We start from the raw sequence: 17,549 nt of genomic DNA on the forward strand, positions 1-17,549 counted from the left end.
TTCTATCTTTTACTAATTGTTTTATCAGTTTTTGAAAGAACGATATTGAAATCTCCAACTATTATCATTGAATTGTGTATTTCTTCTTTGAATATAACAATTATAAATGCATATGCATCTAACAGAGCCCCACAATACAATAATTCAAAGAAATCTGAGAAAACCCCCAATATCTGGAAATCAAACAATCCACTCATAAATAACCCAAAGGTCAAAGAAGAAATCACAAGAAAAAAAAACTTAAAAATATTTTTAACTGAATGAAAATAAAAAAACCAACATACTAAAAATTATGAGATGTACCTAAAGCTGTGCTTAGAGAGAAATTTAAATACCTTTATCAGAAGAGAAGTCTCACATGAATTGCCTAAGCTTCTACCTTACTGAACAGTGTCTATCTTAAGCATTCTCACACACTCAAAAAAGGTAACTGAGGTGATAGAGTGTTAATTAACTTGATTGTAGGAATCCTTTCACAATGTATATGTATATCAAATCATCATGTTGTACACTTTAAATATATTACCATTTATTTGTCAATTATGCTTTGACAAAGCTGGGGAGAATTTTAAATTTTAGCCAAGTTAAAAAAAAAGATAGGAGACTGACTAAAAAATTAAGAGATGTTACTAAAATCAAGAATCAAAGAGGAGACAATACTACCCACCATATGGATATTAAAAAATTATAAGAGAATATTATAAACAAGTTTATGCCAATAAAGCAGACAGCTTAGAGGAGATAGAAAATGTCTCAGAAAGACAAAAATACTAAACTACTCAAGAAGAAACACAAAACCTGGATTGAACTATAACAAATAGAGAAATTTAATTAATAAATAAAATCTTCCTACAAAAAGTCCAAGCCTCCATGGCTTCACTGGTAAATGCTTTCAAATATTTAAAAGAAGAAATAATACTTATCTTTCACAATTCTTTCAGAAAACAGAGGAAAAACATTTCTGACTCATTCTATGAGACCCGTATTATTACTGTGATATAAAAACCAGACAAAGATATCTCATGAAAAGAAAACTACAAATCAATATCCATCATGACCACAGATAGAAAATCCTTCACATAACATTAGCAAACCATATTTGGCAACATATTAAAAGGATTATACACCATGATGATGTAGGATTTATTGTAAGAATTCAAGACTAGTTTAATATCCAAATATCAATGTAACATATCATATTAAGGGAAAAAAGAAAAAGAGATCATCTAAATAGATGCAAAAGAGCATTTGATAAAATCAAACACCTATTTATGATAAATACTCTCGACAAACTAGGAATAAAAGTAAACTTCCTCAGCTTGAAAAACCTACAGTGAACATTATACTTAATGGTGAAAGATTATATACTTTTTCCCTAGGTTAGAAACAAGACAAGGATGTTAATTCTCATTTCTTATATTAAGCAATGTATTCAAAGTCCTAGCCAGTGCAAGAAGGCAAGAAAAAGAGAAAAAGTCATGAAGATTAGAAATGAAGAAATAATACCATTTTTACTTGTGGATGACATAATTAACTGTATAGAAACCCCTAATGAATGTATAAAGGAAAAAAGCTACTAAAACTAATAATTTTAGCAAGGGCATAAGATACAAAGTCAATATCTAAAAACCAACTCTATTTCCATACACTAGAAAAGAAGAACCCAAAAATGAAATTAAGAAAACAACTCTATTCACAATAGCATCAAAAAAGAATAAAATACCTAAGAATAAATTTAACAAAACAAGCATAAGATTTCTACCTTGAAAACAACACATTGCTGAGAGAAATTAAAGAACATTTAAATTAAAAAAAAAATTAAATGAAAAGAAGATCTAAATAATGTTCACAGATTAGAAGACTTAATGTTTAATGACAAGCTGCTAAAATTTAATAGAAATGCAAAAGACCTAGAATAGCCAAAACATTCTGAAAAAGAAGAAAAGGTTAAAAGACTTGTGTTACCCAATTTCAAAATTTACTATAAAGCTCCAGTAATCAAGACAGTAAAATGCTGGCATATGGACAGGCATATAGTAAGTATTGACTGCAGACAGGCATGAGAAAATTTTGGGTGATGGCAATGTTTGTATACTGATGATGATTGCACAGCTCTATCAATTTACTAAAAGTTACAAAACAAGCATAAGATTTCTACCTTGAAAACAACACATTGCTGAGAGAAATTAAAGAACATTTAAATTAAAAAAAAAATTAAATGAAAAGAAGATCTAAATAATGTTCACAGATTAGAAGACTTAATGTTTAATGACAAGCTGCTAAAATTTAATAGAAATGCAAAAGACCTAGAATAGCCAAAACATTCTGAAAAAGAAGAAAAGGTTAAAAGACTTGTGTTACCCAATTTCAAAATTTACTATAAAGCTCCAGTAATCAAGACAGTAAAATGCTGGCATATGGACAGGCATATAGTAAGTATTGACTGCAGACAGGCATGAGAAAATTTTGGGTGATGGCAATGTTTGTATACTGATGATGATTGCACAGCTCTATCAATTTACTAAAAGTTACTAAATTGTACACTTACAAGGGGTAAATTTTATAGTATGTAAAATTATACTTCAATAAAACTGTTAAGAAATGAAATGGCTTAGACTGGTTAAAACTATTAAACATCATGCTTTATTCCAGTGTGAAATAGCAGTAGTTAGAATCTGAGGAATTTCTGTTGCTCAAATCACCTGGGCTTAAGAAAAAAATCAACCTATCTGAAGTCTTCATAAAATTTAAAATGTCCAGAAATTACTCAAAGATTTTACAAATGCCAGTTAGTTACCAAGGGGCCCAAAGCATAAGTGAATCATACAGATTTCTAGGCCAAATATAGTAAAGTCTTTGTTTCTTAAAAAAAGACATGTGACTATATTAAAAGTCATACTGGTTCCTTTCCCTTCTGTTTCCAAAGTTCACTCCTAAAATTAAAAGATCTGATCACATCGCTCCCTGAAACTACCTACAGAATAAAGTCCAAAAGTACAGTTCTGAAGAACATTTCTTTTGGGAGATGTTGCTAGATGGGACCAGTCTGTGGAGGACTTCCACAGAGTGTTGAAAGTCCTCCACAGACTGGTCCCATCTAGCTTTCCAGTCTTATTTCCAGGACATGCTGTACTCTAGGTTTGCCTGGTTACTGAACAAAAATGGACTTTTCAGCTTTTGTATCCACGTTCACACTGCTATTATATTTAGAGCAACGTAAATTTGACTCAAGTCAAAGGCAACTGGCAAATCTGAGAAGAGATATTACTTTCAAAGTCTTAACAATATAAAAAATGCTGTTAGCCTTGACCTGCTGCTCAAATGCTTGGCAGCAGCTTCACACTGGCACTTTCACTGAAACCGAAAGACCTCAGCAGGCTCTTATGTGGAACTAAGGGAAGTCATCTGTGTGAAATCCTGAAGAGGGGCTGTTTCTCCTAATCTAACTTTGTTACTTGAGGAAATTATCAGAGCTACTCTTCATTTTTCTGAGAAATCACTTTCAAAATCCAGCTACACTGTGGTTGATGGTTCTAGTTTTAATGATACATTAGATTTGTGACTGATAAAGTGTCATTTTTAGTACTATATAATTATGACTTTAACCAATACATCTGTGCACTTAAAACAGCTTCTAGGTAGAAGTCATTAATTCTGTGCTGGGCATGTTGCCCTTGGTTAAGTGGATCCAATTATCTTAATTTGACACCCACTCATACCAGCCAAGTGAGCTGTAAGTAGGCTCATTTAAGTTTTCCTTTGAAACCCAAATTTTCTTTCTTTTTCATAATCTTTTTCGAAAACAGATTAGACTTAAAATTTCTTTCAAAATCTTCTGAACTTCAAAAGGTAAGAAAGTATCTTGGGGAAATTTCTTTCTCTCCAGCCCTTCTATTCCTTATGTAAAGGAATTTACTAAATCGGTATTTCCCAAGAAAGTTCATAGCAGCCTTATTCAGATTTCATTGTTCAGAACTGAGTCAGATTTATATGGTGTTAATTACTCTAAACATAATAGCAATGTGAACAAAAGTACAGTTCTGAAGAACATTTCTTTTGGGAGATGTTAAACAAGTATACCCCTAAAAAAGAACAATCATATTTGGAAAACTGTGGGGATTTTTTTATTAGCATGTTAAAGACTCCCAGCAATCCTGTAGGAGAAAAACCTGTTCAGTTTGTTAACCTAGCATTTCTCAATGTTAATTAACCATGAAATCTCTTTATCCCCGCCCAAAGTAATCTAGTTTGTGCAATACTGAACTAAGTGATACCTGAGACGGTGTCTAGCAGAGAGCTTCTTTAAAAGAACTTCTGCCTGAAAACCTCCAGTCATTGTTCAACTACTTCTGTAAGTCTATTTCATACTTATTTCAAAATCCAAATGTTATAAGCTTGCTATAAAAGTAACATACAATAAAAAAGTATACAAAGTAAAATGATTAAAATTCTGCTTTTCATCATCTCCAAAATACCACTGTTGAAAGTTTGGCGTACATTCTTCCCAAATACTTTCTTTTTCAATGATACACTTACATATATACATAAATATGAGAATAGAATGATACTGAACATAGCAAACTGCTATGTGATGTAATATGTCTTTAACAGTTTCCCATATCGGTTTGTATAAATAAACCTCATTATTTCCAAACTGCTGCGTACTCTCTGTAATATAATTATATCACAATTTATTTAATCATTGTCTTATCGTTACTCATATTTAAGCTGTTTCATTTATTTATGTTTGTGTTTGTGCTACTACAGGCAATGTTTCTGTAAACTTTTCTATACATGTACTTTTTGCAAATGTGTAAATATTTAAGATGAATTCCTAAAATGAAAATGTTGAGCCAAATGTTTGTGTATTTGAAAGCTTGCAAGATAATACCAAATAACCTTCTGAAAGGCTATTTTGGCTTCAGTTTTAGGACAGAGGGCCAAAAATACTCTGGGTCCACTACTTTATAAATACCCCTAAACAACAAACAGGATAAGAAATGGGAACGCGAACTCCATTTTGGACAAAGCTAAGGGATACTTGTAATAATAATCCAAAGTATAAGTAAAAGGTGGATAGAAAAAAAAAAAGTAAATTAATTAATGGAGCACAGTCGATCTAAGTATCTCCAGAGGGTCAGACTGATGAGACTCAAACCAAGTGACCTTAAGGAACTGCCAAGGAGACAGTGATGATATGAGGAATAGAGGAAGCAGGAGCTATTAAACCTCCACACTAAGGAGAGCCAAGTCAGAGAGGTTCTGGGCTCAGAAGTAACCAACAGGGTAGGATTAAGACCATATACTAAAATATAAAACTCCTTATCCCCTTCCTCAACAGGTTACAGAAGGCTGGCAACCATGCCTACTGACACTAAACAGGAGACTGAAGCATCCCTATCTGGATAAGCTGAACAGAAAGAAGCAGAGAAGACTTACAAACCCTGCTATCTGGTTAGGTCCTAGCAACGATAACAAAAAAGACTGACTACTCAATTGCGCTATAATAAAAGCCGACTAGTCAAAAAACTTCACCCCAAAAGTTTAAGGAAAAGCAAGATATATCTGCACAGCCTTAAGGTATACTTCCTAAAATATTTATTAATTACAAAGAGAAAAACAGTAACTTTACAAATGGAGAAATCTGGCAGACACCACCTTAACTACATGATCAAGTTAACATTATGGAATGACGAATCGATATCATGTACCCCCGATATGGATGTGTTGAAAAGGACCCATCGATTCTGTAGTATTTGTCAAAAAAATCCGTAACTTCAACATAACCATGAGAAAACATCAGACAAGTGCAGAGAACATTATACCAAATACCTGACCAATAAATTTCAAAAGTGTCACGGGTAAAACAGATGAGGAAAGGCTAGTCACAGACTGAAGTAAATCAAAAGGATGTGACAACTAAACACAATGTGGGATCCAAAATTGGATCCTAGAACAGAAAAAGGGCATTAGTAGAAAAACTAGTGAAATCAGAATAAAGTTTGTAGTTTAGTTAATAGTTAACTGATGTCAATTACTGTTTTGTTTACTGTATCATGGTTATATAAGACGTTAATATTACATGAAATTGGATGAAGAGTATTCTACAAGACTTCTCTGCATAACCTTTGTAACACTTCTGTAATTCAAAAATTATTTCAAAATAAAGTTTTTAAAAAGACCCATTTATATAAAGAGATTTCAATACTTTTTTAAAAATACCAAAATCTTATTAAACATGAATGAATTGCCAAAAACTACTTTCAAGTATTTGAGGGTAGTTCTCTTGCTTTGATCAAACTTTTCCAGTTCTTTCTTCTGTTCCCTTTATAATAAGGTTTCAAAACCTCCCTATAAATTCTTAAAATCAAGTGGTCAAAACATACATAAGGATGCTATATATTTTTGTGATTGTCATCAAAGAGTAATGAAATACTAATAAGAGTATTTCATTATTCTATCCTGCATTGATGTAACTGTTGAAAATTATATACTGTTTGTACAGAGATATATGATTAAGAATGTTCTACTTGTGTAGAGCTATGATAATAGTGATTATATTAGCATTAACTTATGTGAACCTTTAGGCATACTTTAGTAAGATAGTTGAAAAGATACTTGTTAGCATCACTCATTTTCCTTAAGTTTTTTTCTGGCTAACTTTTGCTCTTTCAAAATGTTATTTCAGATATTGTATTTTTCCATATTAGAACTTCCACTTAGTTCTTTTTTATATTTCCATTTCTTTACTGAACTAACATTTGTTCCCTCATTGTGTTTGTGTTTTCCTTTGTATATTTAAACATATTTATAATAGCTGCTTTAAATTCCTTGTCTGCTGATTTCATGATGTCTGCCATTTCAGGGTTTGTTTCCCACTAATTTGACTTTTCTCCAGGTTATAGCTCAAATTTTCTTTTTTAAATTTCTTTGCATGCCTACTAATTTTGATTATATGCTAGACATGTGTGCTATCTGTTGGTTGTTGGACTTTGTTGTATTCCTTAGCAGTGTCCTGAACTTTGTTGTGGCAGATCAAATTGTTCCTTCCACGGTTTGTTTTAAGCTGTTAGGATGATTCTATAGTAGCCTTGAATCTAGAGCTATATTTGCCCTACTTTTAAAATACAGCCTTTCTATCAGCTCTACTGAATACCTTGGTGTTCAACAAGTTCTCTCTAATCTGATGGGATAGAATGTGAACATTTCTCAACTCTGTGTATGCTCCAGTCATTTTTCAGCTCTCTAGTAATTATTCTTTCCTTAGTAAATGTTCTTTGTCTTAACTTGTGGAGTCTTGCTCTGTGTACGTGCAGCTTAATGTTTAGTAAAAGACTCAAGGGGAACCCTATATAGCTTCCTTAAGTTTTTCTGCACATCACTCTTCTCTCCAGTAGCCTGCCCCACAAATTCTAACTACCTTGCTAGCCTTAAACTCTGATCTCTGTCTCCTTAGCTCACTGAGTCTGCTCCCCTCATCCAACCCTGTACTGCAGTCTGGAAAGTGCTCAGAGGCGAAGCTGAGGGTAACTACGGGGCTCATCTCATTTGTTTCCATTCTCTTAGGAGTTATGGTCCTGCACATTTTCAAATATCTAAAAACATTTATTTCATATATTTTGCCCAGTTTTCGAGCTGTTTACAACAGTTTACAGCTGTTTACAGGAGGGCTAGTCCAGTACTATTTACTCTATCATGGTCAGTAGTATAACTTCTAAGTACTTTTAAGATATTACAAGAATTACTAATACTCTTTCAAAGAGGTACCACTGTAATTTTAAAAACATTAAAAGCATTAAGCTCTGGTCATTAGGAAACATTTATGTATTTTTACTTTGTTATACTGATTTGTTTCCTTTTCAGGAACTAATATCTATTATACAATCAATCAGTGTTTGTTCAATGGCTGAATAAAAACTAAGAAAACATTTAAGAACAAAAATATATAATTGTGGGGATATGAAGGACTTTAAAATATAAATTTATATCATAAAGAAAACTTATGAAGCTAAATTTCTAAAGCCTCATGTCTAAACAAGATATAAAAATACTTTTAATTACATAAAATTAGACAGCTCTCCCTAACATTCTAAGATAAGGTAAAAGTAATACTCTTATTAGCAAAAAAAGTGAGAATGATGTTTGTATGTGCACAGGTAAACATATGCTATTCAACTTACAAATTAATCTTAAATTATTTTTCTCTCTAAGTTTCACCCAATTTCTTTGCCTTTTCAAAGTTACATGCATTTAACACTCAATTTCAAAAGATAAGTCTTCAAGCTTTCTTATTAGTTTTGAATTCATATAAGAGTCTACATTTCCAACTCCATTACACTATTAACAAAAGTACTCAATGGTTGGTGCCAATAAAGCCCAACCTGCACCCTGGATTCCTGAGCAAAAGGGAAATTACTCTATTGCTACAGGAACTACTTCTAGTCCCAGTCAGGTTCCTGGGTCTGGATGTAGGAATAACCAGGTTGAAGAGTACCACTATTTTAAAAGCTAAAACAACAAAAGCTGTCCTGCTGATGAGTGGGATACCAGATTCTTATAAAACTGCATTCACAACTTCTCAACTTTTCAACAATTTCTTCTCTACCTCTTGTATTGCTTCATGATTTAAAAAAAAAAAAAAAGATTTGGTGAAAGCACCCTGGCATTTCAGATAGCATCTATAAGGTAATACCATAATACCAGCAGGCCAGAGATAAGTTATTTTTTTTTATAACTGCCACTGGAAACTCAATCAAAATTGCTACAGGTTCCATTCTGAAATAATCATAAAAATATTTGTATAAACATTCAAGTATCTCAGTAGTGATCCTTAAAATTTCTTTACTAGGTCCTATTCCACAATTCTGATAGCGAAGTTCATTTTTCTTTACTGTAAATAGCTCAAAAAAGCAATCAAAAAACCTTGAGAAACATGGAAAAACAGCCAGAGTTCAATAAAACTGTTCTTTCAGATTAAAGACATTCAAATGAAGCACCTATACTCAATGGGAAAACAACGATTACACTAGGCTACTAATCACAGCACTTTATTAAAAATAAAAACACTAACAGAATGTGAGAAGAGCTGCAAATTATTTGCTTCTGAAAGTAATCTGCCACATAAAGGAGCTGCTGAAAAACACGTGGCAGTTACAATGAGTTCAAGGCTGTACACTGGTTGATCTCAATGGTATCTCTCAACAGATTGGGGATAGCTCATGGAAATTCACAAGTGAGAAGCATGAGAAAAAGACTGATGTCTCTGCCCTTTCCCAACCTAATACAATTTACCATTATCTCCAAATTTAAAATATAAAAATATTGAATTAAAGAGAACTAAAGCAGAGGAATAACGCTACACAATGGAGATGATTTAGGTTTAGCATCCTATTACACAGTCACAATCTGATTTATAAACATCTGCTTTCAGGAGACTCATACAAAGAAATAGCTAATAGCTATAGCCCCCTACCTCTGCTCTATCCCCTTCTCCTGGATGCCCCACATTGGAGTCAGTGTTAAAAAATCTTAATATTTTTACAGATTCTACAATTTCAAAGTAGAGATACAAAAGATTTTACAGAAAACAAAGGCAGATTTTAGAGTAAGGAATAATTTTTTAAACAAAGTTCTCTTTAATAGTAGAAAGGGATCTTCTGTGAAAAAGAATGCCAAATCACTGGAAAATGGTAAAGGTTACTATAAAGACAATCACTGTATAGCTAAAATTTGTAATGCTAAAATTCTATGGTTTTCTGAAACAGAAAAAATGGTATTTGAATGTCTATTATTATCATCAGGGATTCTTTAATATATCGCTTGTTTAAAATGGCACAAATCTCATTGTTATGTATTATTAAAAAGAAAGATACTTTGTAACCAAGTTGCTTTTTGAAATTGTGACATGTATTTTAAGACTTGACAGATGGATGCTATTTTCCTTCTACATATATATGACAAAAACAATGATTTATTTGATATCTACTTCAGATTTGGGAATCGTTTTCCATGTTATGATCCATATTTTTTAACTTCTAGAAGAAATCAAAATGTGTACTGAGCATGAAAATGACTCCCAAATATCCTTAAAATTTTCATGCTAATTCAGATATCTTTATTGATGCCAGTAAAATGAAGAGCTGCTAATTAATTTTAAAACTATTTTCCATTTCCTGGCTATACATAAATATGAATCCCAACAGCAGGATTAAAACAGATATGCTCAAGATCTCTAATCACATGTAAATGAATTCCATACAAATATTTATAAGCCAACAACCTTGACTAGAAATTTATTTAAAAGGATGCACTTATAAATTAAAGACAAGAATTAAACTGAACAAATACACATTACTTATTAATAATAATTATTAAAATGGCACATGCCAGGCAATGCGAGGAATCATTAAGATAAATGACAAAAATGATAAAAGGCACAAATCTTTTTCCAAATCAACTTACAGTTTAGAGAAGAAACTGTAAGCATCAAATGACTATTCTATAGAAAGTAGTGCTAGAAGAGAGCTAAAATAAATGTAAAATGAAGTAAAGTACAAGAGAATTTTTTTTTCTTTGCTGAAAGACTGCCAAGAGCACTGCAGCTGAGGTGGCATTTAAAACTGTGCCTTGAAAGACATACAGAATTTGGTCCTAGTAGAAAGGTATTGAATCTTATGAACATAGCAACTTAAGGCAAATGAGAAACTGATGTTAATTGAGTTTGGTGGGTAGAAGCAATATATCCACAGTATAACTAGTGTTTAATTCGATCTGTCAGTCAGTCAGACAGGTTAGGGTCATATCCTGACTCTGATATATGTATTAGCTGTCTGATTCTGGGCAGGTTATTTACTGTTTTTAAACTTCATTTTTCTTAAGTATATATACAAATAATAACTATCTTAAAGTAGATAATAACAAATAATTATCCACTTTACTGTGCTGATGTAAGGATTAAAATAGATAGTATATTGAAAGCATTTAGCATGTTCCTTGGCACAGAGTAAGTGTTTGATTACTACTAATTTACTATTAAAAACAGTAATAAATCTAGTTTGTTAACTGAAATTGAATGAGATTGGATTATGTTAGACTGAACACATGTCTACCTTCTCTTCCAACCAAACTCTTTTGAAATGACAGAAAAAAATACTTGAATAAGAAAAGATGTCATCCTTAAAATTTAAATGTTGAGAAATTCTTAAAAGATATAAAGTGGTTTGAGGAAGATGAATGAATAGAGAAAATGTAGAGTCAAATCCGGCAGAAGAGAGAATAGGTTTCAAATGAGCAAGTAAGAGCAAGATTAGATGTCCCATTGTAATGGCCTGCTGAAATGTGAAAGGGTTAAAGAATAATTAAAACCTGAAACTGGACAAAGGAAGTCTATAACTTAGGCCTAGTTTCTGGAACCCCTAACCACATTCTGTTAATCATGAAACTTGTAACAATGAGCTCATACGCTAACTGCCAATTTTAGCCTATGTAACCCTGCTTGCTTGCGTGGCATGAAAAATAATCAATTGTATATAAGCTGAAAATTACTGTTTGGCCATCGCCCATGGGAACACTGCCTATTGCCCACGGGAACATAGGCAATCACCCATAGGAACATAACATTCTAACACAAGCTTTCTGCTTCTGTACTTCCCGCTTGCACACCTGACCAGTGGGTTGACAGGTAGTGAATAGGAGAAAGATGGACCTTTGTGTTTAAGACAGAATGAGGAATGGGATTTGGGGCTTAAAAACCTTGTATCTTGGCATTTCGAGGCTGCTCCTTTGCAAGGACAGCCGCCGGCTAATAAACTGTCTCCTGGTTAAGAACACTCAAGTTGGGTCTGGTTATTCTGGACACAACACCATACGATTCCTCTATATCTTCATGTTTCTTAAGTATATATACAAATAATAACTATCTTAAAGTAGATAATAACAAATAATTATCCACTTTACTGTGCTGATGTAAGGATTAAAATAGATAGTATATTGAAAGCATTTAGCATGTTCCTTGGCACAGAGTAAGTGTTTGATTACTACTAATTTACTATTAAAAACAGTAATAAATCTAGTTTGTTAACTGAAATTGAATGAGATTGGATTATGTTAGACTGAACACATGTCTACCTTCTCTTCCAACCAAACTCTTTTGAAATGACAGAAAAAAATACTTGAATAAGAAAAGATGTCATCCTTAAAATTTAAATGTTGAGAAATTCTTAAAAGATATAAAGTGGTTTGAGGAAGATGAAAGAATAGAGAAAATGTAGAGTCAAATCCGGCAGAAGAGAGAATAGGTTTCAAATGAGCAAGTAAGAGCAAGATTAGATGTCCCATAGATTGGGGTTCCCAATCCCCGGGCCGCAGACTGGTACTGGTCTGTGGCCTGTTAGGATCATGGTTGCACAGCAGGAGGTGAGTGGCGGGAGAGCAAGCGAAGATTCATCTGTATTTGCAGCCGCTCCCTAGCGCTAGCATGACTGCCTCAGCTCCACCTCAGATCGTCAGGCATTAGATTCTCAGAGCAGCACTGGTCCCTGGTGCCAAAAAGGTTGGTGACTGCTGCCATAGATTAAAGACATGAGAAAACACATGGGTAATTACGTAAAGAACTATCTTTAGAATACCTGGGCCAGATATGTTCACCCTTCCACTCGTACTAAGCCACATACTGCCCTGGTTTCACCCTTGACTTGAAACTTTAACAAATTTTTCCCCAAAAAGAGTCCCTAGGGCAAACTTTTATGAATAGACTCTATACAGGTCAACAATAGGCAAAAAGGGATAAAGATAATTATGTATAGAAAATCAAAGTATCTGATTTAACACAATGAAAGAGAGGTGCAAACTCAATAAAGAAATAATCAAGGGGACAGACTAAATAAGTAAAAAGGAGAAAATGTTAGAAGATGTTAATGACTTGCACCATAAAACAAGAATAAGTCATTTAAAAAACTTTTAGAGATCTTGAAAATTAAAAATATAGGCAGGAGAGATGTCCAGTTTCAGCCCCAGCATGTAAAGCGCTTGAAAGTCATCATTCCTATCCTTAAAACAAAAAAGCTGGGCAAACTTAAAATAAATGAAACTTAAATGACTGCCAACCCAAAATTTGGAGACAGGTACAGCAACCAAGATCTGCTTACATGAAGCAAAAGCCACTGGGGATCCATAAACTGGTAGAAATATTTAAATGGTAATTTTGATAAATTGCTGAAGATTGAATGTGAAACTAATGTGAGAATAAGAAAATCCTGGGGGCTACAGTCTTAGAGATGACCCTGTATTTTTGTGGGCTTTCCTCTCTAGGAACTCAGCCAGATTCTTACCATGAAGTTCCAAAAAGATCCCCTCCTCTCTTAGGCAGTGGGAGGGAATCAGTAATCACTGTGACACAAGCCCAGACTTTTCTACCACAAAGGCCTCCTTTCCAGAGGAAAAGACTTTGTTATAGAGCACAACTCTCAAATCTTATTCCGGCTGGACGAAAGGAAGTCCTATCTGCTGCAACTTTGCTTTCCTGTTTCACCTGAGGGAAAAGGGGAATACTACAACCCATGGTCAACACTGGACAGGTCTTCAAGGAAACAGACTGGGAACACTATAGACAGGGAAGGGAGTAGGAAAGCACGGGTGGGGGACATGGCGGGGAGGGTGGAAAGCTATACCAGTGGACAAATACTTGTAAAGGTCATAGCCATGATACGCAGGCCCACTTAAAATCTGAGACTTAATCAAAAGATTATAAAACAGTCTTTCTCCACATCTTAATGCCACACAAATGAGGCTGAAGTATAATAGTGGATTACAGGTAAAATAACTCTTTTTGAAGATCAGAACATAGGAAAGTTCCAAAGTCAAAAGTGAAGGCCAAAAAGCCAAGTACATCAGGGTAATCTGAAGCCTCTGGTATCTATAGCTACTACGAATATTAAACACAACCCAACTCCTAATCAGATTAACATAAATCCTCACACTAAAGGCCTGTTTACCTTGGCTCCCATTACCTGATACAAGATGCCCAACTTTCAACAAGAAATTATAAAGCATGCCAAAAGGCAAGGAAAAATGAAACAGAACATGGTATATGACATAGTTGTTGGGATTACTGGATAGTGAATTTGAAGTAGCTATAACTAATACGCTAAAGGCTCTAATGAAAAAAGTGGCTAACATACAAGAATAGATAAGTAAACAGAGAGAATCAAAAGAAAATGCTAGAAATAGAAAACATAGTAACAGAAAAGACTGCCTTTAATGAGCTCATCAGTATACTTGACATGGCTGAAGAATCAGTCAACTTGAAGATAGGTTACAGATACTTCCGAAACTGAAATGAAAAGAGAAAAGAAAAAACAAAACAAAACAAAAAACTCACAACATCCAAAAACTGTGGGACAGTATCAAAAGTGTAACATATGTGTAACTGAAATGCCAGAAGGAGAAGGAAGGAATGGAGAAGAAATATTTGAAGTAAAAATGTATGAGAACTTTCCAAAATTAATGACAAACAAAAAAACATAGATGTAGGAGATTCAGAGAACACCCAAGAAATATTTTAAAAATTCACCTAATCATATCATATTCAAATTGCCAAAAACTAAAGACAAAGAGAAAATTTTGAAAGAATTCAGAGGGAAAAAATATCACCTTACCTGTAGAGGAACAATAAAAATTACAATGACCTGCTTGTCAAAATCACCTAAGGAATGAGAGTAGAATGAAATATTTAGCGTTGAAAAAAAAATAATAATAACCACCAACTTGAATAAGTGAAGGAGAAATAAAGACTTTCTCAAATAAAAACAGGAAATTCATTGCCAACTGACCTGCTGTGAAAGAGATGTTAAAAGATATTCTTCAAGCAGAAGAAAAATGAAATAGGTAAGAAACTTGGATCTACATAAAAAAGGAAGTGTTAGAGAAGGAATAAAGGCAAGATCAAATCTTTTGTTTTACTTATTCTTAACTGATCTAAAAGGCAACTATTTGTTTAAAGCAATAATATAGATAAGTGAAATGAATGACTGTAGTACACGAAGGGTGGGAAGAAGGAATTGAGAATACCCTGTTCTAAAGTACCTGAAACCTCAAGTGGAGCAGTAATTATTATTTAAAGATAGACTCGGAGGTCTTAAGATGGCTGCTGGGTGGCTAGTTTCTAACCAGTGAGTAGGGCTGACTGTGGGATCTGCGCTGGGGAGGGAGGTAACCTGTGTGGGTGGCCTCACAGCCTTACAACAGAGCCACCTAAAGCCTCTGGCCCAGACCCACAGGAGAATCAGCTGGGCTAGCCTCGGAAGGGGCATTGCAGGGCCTTCTCCAGCCTATTGTAGGAGAGGTTCTGTGTCTCCACCTCTGTCAAGCGAGAGGGTTGAGGAGGCTTTCCGTAAGGGAAACAGGCTTGTGTTTACAATTGCTGTATCCCAGGAAAGAGCTGTAGTTACAGGAGTGTCAGCAACCTAGACATTCAGTACCAGAACCATCTAGCGCTTAGTGCTATGCTTGGAACAGCTTTCCACCTATCTGGGAATCAGAGTGTGACTGCCGCCAGAAAGCCTGCCGAGTTTCCAGTTGTTGCAGCTAAGCAGGAAAAGGTGTACCTTTCTAGAGCCATCCTCTTGCAGTGGAGTGGGCTGCTACCTCCTGGCCTAAATGAAAGTGATGTTGAGTTGAATTCAGAAGAAGACACATTAGAGAACTCAACTTAATTTACAGAAAGAGAAAGATGGGACCATTACAAAAATCAGAGATCTCAGATTTCCCTTCAGATGGACCAAAAACTGAAGCAGAGGTGAATGTAACTGAACATGAAGAGTGTCCTTCTGAAATTACCTTACATATGTGAAATAAATTTCAGGAATTGCATAAAAAACACTCCATAGAAAATCTTAACTTCAAGATTCAAAAGAAAAAAAAAACAAAACAAAACCCAGAAAAGGTAAACTGAAGAATGAAGAAGAATCTCAGAGTGAACAGTCCTCAAGTAAAACCCAGTGGAAGGAACTTAGAATACTGGAGTCAAAGACAGGTTTGAATCCCCTGTTAAAAATTAAAAAACTGACAATTCAGGCCTTGAAAAGAACATAGACCAGGCTATGGAAGAGTGGAATATTGAAAAGACTGGAACTCAACAAGCAGTTAGCTACTCGAGAGCTTAGTGTAAAAATTGCCAAAGTGACTGCATGTCACAACTCTGTAAAAGCCAAAAAAGAAGCTAAAAATTCACAAGTTGATGGGAAAAAGAAGAAACCTGCATGGGCATTTGAAGCAAAGAAGAGATGGGAAACCAAAAGCAACATGGGATATATGTAACTTGCTGGAGTTCTTCAAAACACTGCGTCTTTACTTGAGTTTTAACTTGAGTCTTCAATTGCTCAATTTATGAAAAAGGTTTTCCTTATTTCCATATTTACGTTAAATATGTTAGGAAATTTATAGAAGTAGAAAAATAAGCATAAAGTTTGGGAGTTGATTATCAAATCTTCTCAGTCTTTTTCTAAATAGTTCAACCTATCAAAGTGAATGGAATTTAGCTTTCTGTTATTTGTACAAAAAATCTAAGCATATGTATAAGAAAATAATGGATTTTATTTATTTATATAAACTTACAGTATAAAATCAATTTTACCTTTCACCCATTTGTTATAGCATAGCCAATGAGCTCCTTGTAGTTTCTTATCTGTATTCAGTGTAACTGTACTTATTTTGGGATTGTGTTTTTAAGATTGACATTTGTTTATAACGAATTAGTCATAAGTCCAAGAAAGTCTCAACTGATATCATCTTTACAAATGACTTTATTGTAATGTTATAAAATTATTGGATGCAGTAGAGTTGATACTTTACAATCACATAATAAAAGTAATTGATTAAAAAAAAGGATGAACTTATATTAAAAACATAGAATGTAAAATTTAGATAATCACTAAAATATTTTTAAAAGAAGTACATTAATACTCTAAGAGATGAAACAGAATCAAAAATACGATGGAAAACAGTATGGCATGAAACAGAATCACATAAAATATTCAAAAATACGATAGAAAACAGTATGGCAGTTCTTCAAAAAAATAAAATAAAAATAGAATTCATATGATCCAGCAATTTCACTTCTGAGTATACACACAAAAGAACTGAAAGCAGGTCTCAAAGAGATATTTGTATACTCATGTTCACAGCAGTATTATTTATAATAACTAAAATATGGAAGCATCCCAAGTGTCTGGTGATAGATGAATGGATAAGCAAAATGTGGTATATACATATAAAGGAATATTATTCAGCCTTAAAAGGGCAGGAAATTCTGACCTATGCTACAACATGGATGAACCTTGAGGAGGACATTATACTAAGTGAAATAAGCCAGTCACAAAAAGACACATATTTGAGGTACCCAGAATAGTCAGAATCAGAGACAGAAAGTAAAATAGGGTTGCCAGGGGCAGAGGGGAAGGGAGAATGGGGAGTTATTGTTAAATATGTATAGAGTTTCGGTTTTAAAAGATGAAAAGATTCTGGTGATGGATGGTGGTGATGGCTGCACATCA

At 33.8% G+C, this 17,549-nt stretch overlaps 1 protein-coding gene and 1 pseudogene across 1 annotated transcript in view; one reads left to right on the plus strand and one right to left on the minus strand.

Annotated features, from left to right (window-relative positions):
* Positions 1-17,549, minus strand: part of NEO1 (neogenin 1) — a 154,638-nt gene that overhangs the window by 67,780 nt on the left and 69,309 nt on the right. The window lies entirely within an intron of this gene.
* Positions 15,501-16,314, plus strand: LOC107196446 (annotated as a pseudogene).

Source organism: Pteropus alecto, unplaced genomic scaffold (genome assembly GCF_000325575.1).
Source record: "Pteropus alecto unplaced genomic scaffold, ASM32557v1 scaffold38, whole genome shotgun sequence".
In the NCBI taxonomy this organism is placed as follows: Eukaryota; Metazoa; Chordata; class Mammalia; order Chiroptera; family Pteropodidae; genus Pteropus; species Pteropus alecto.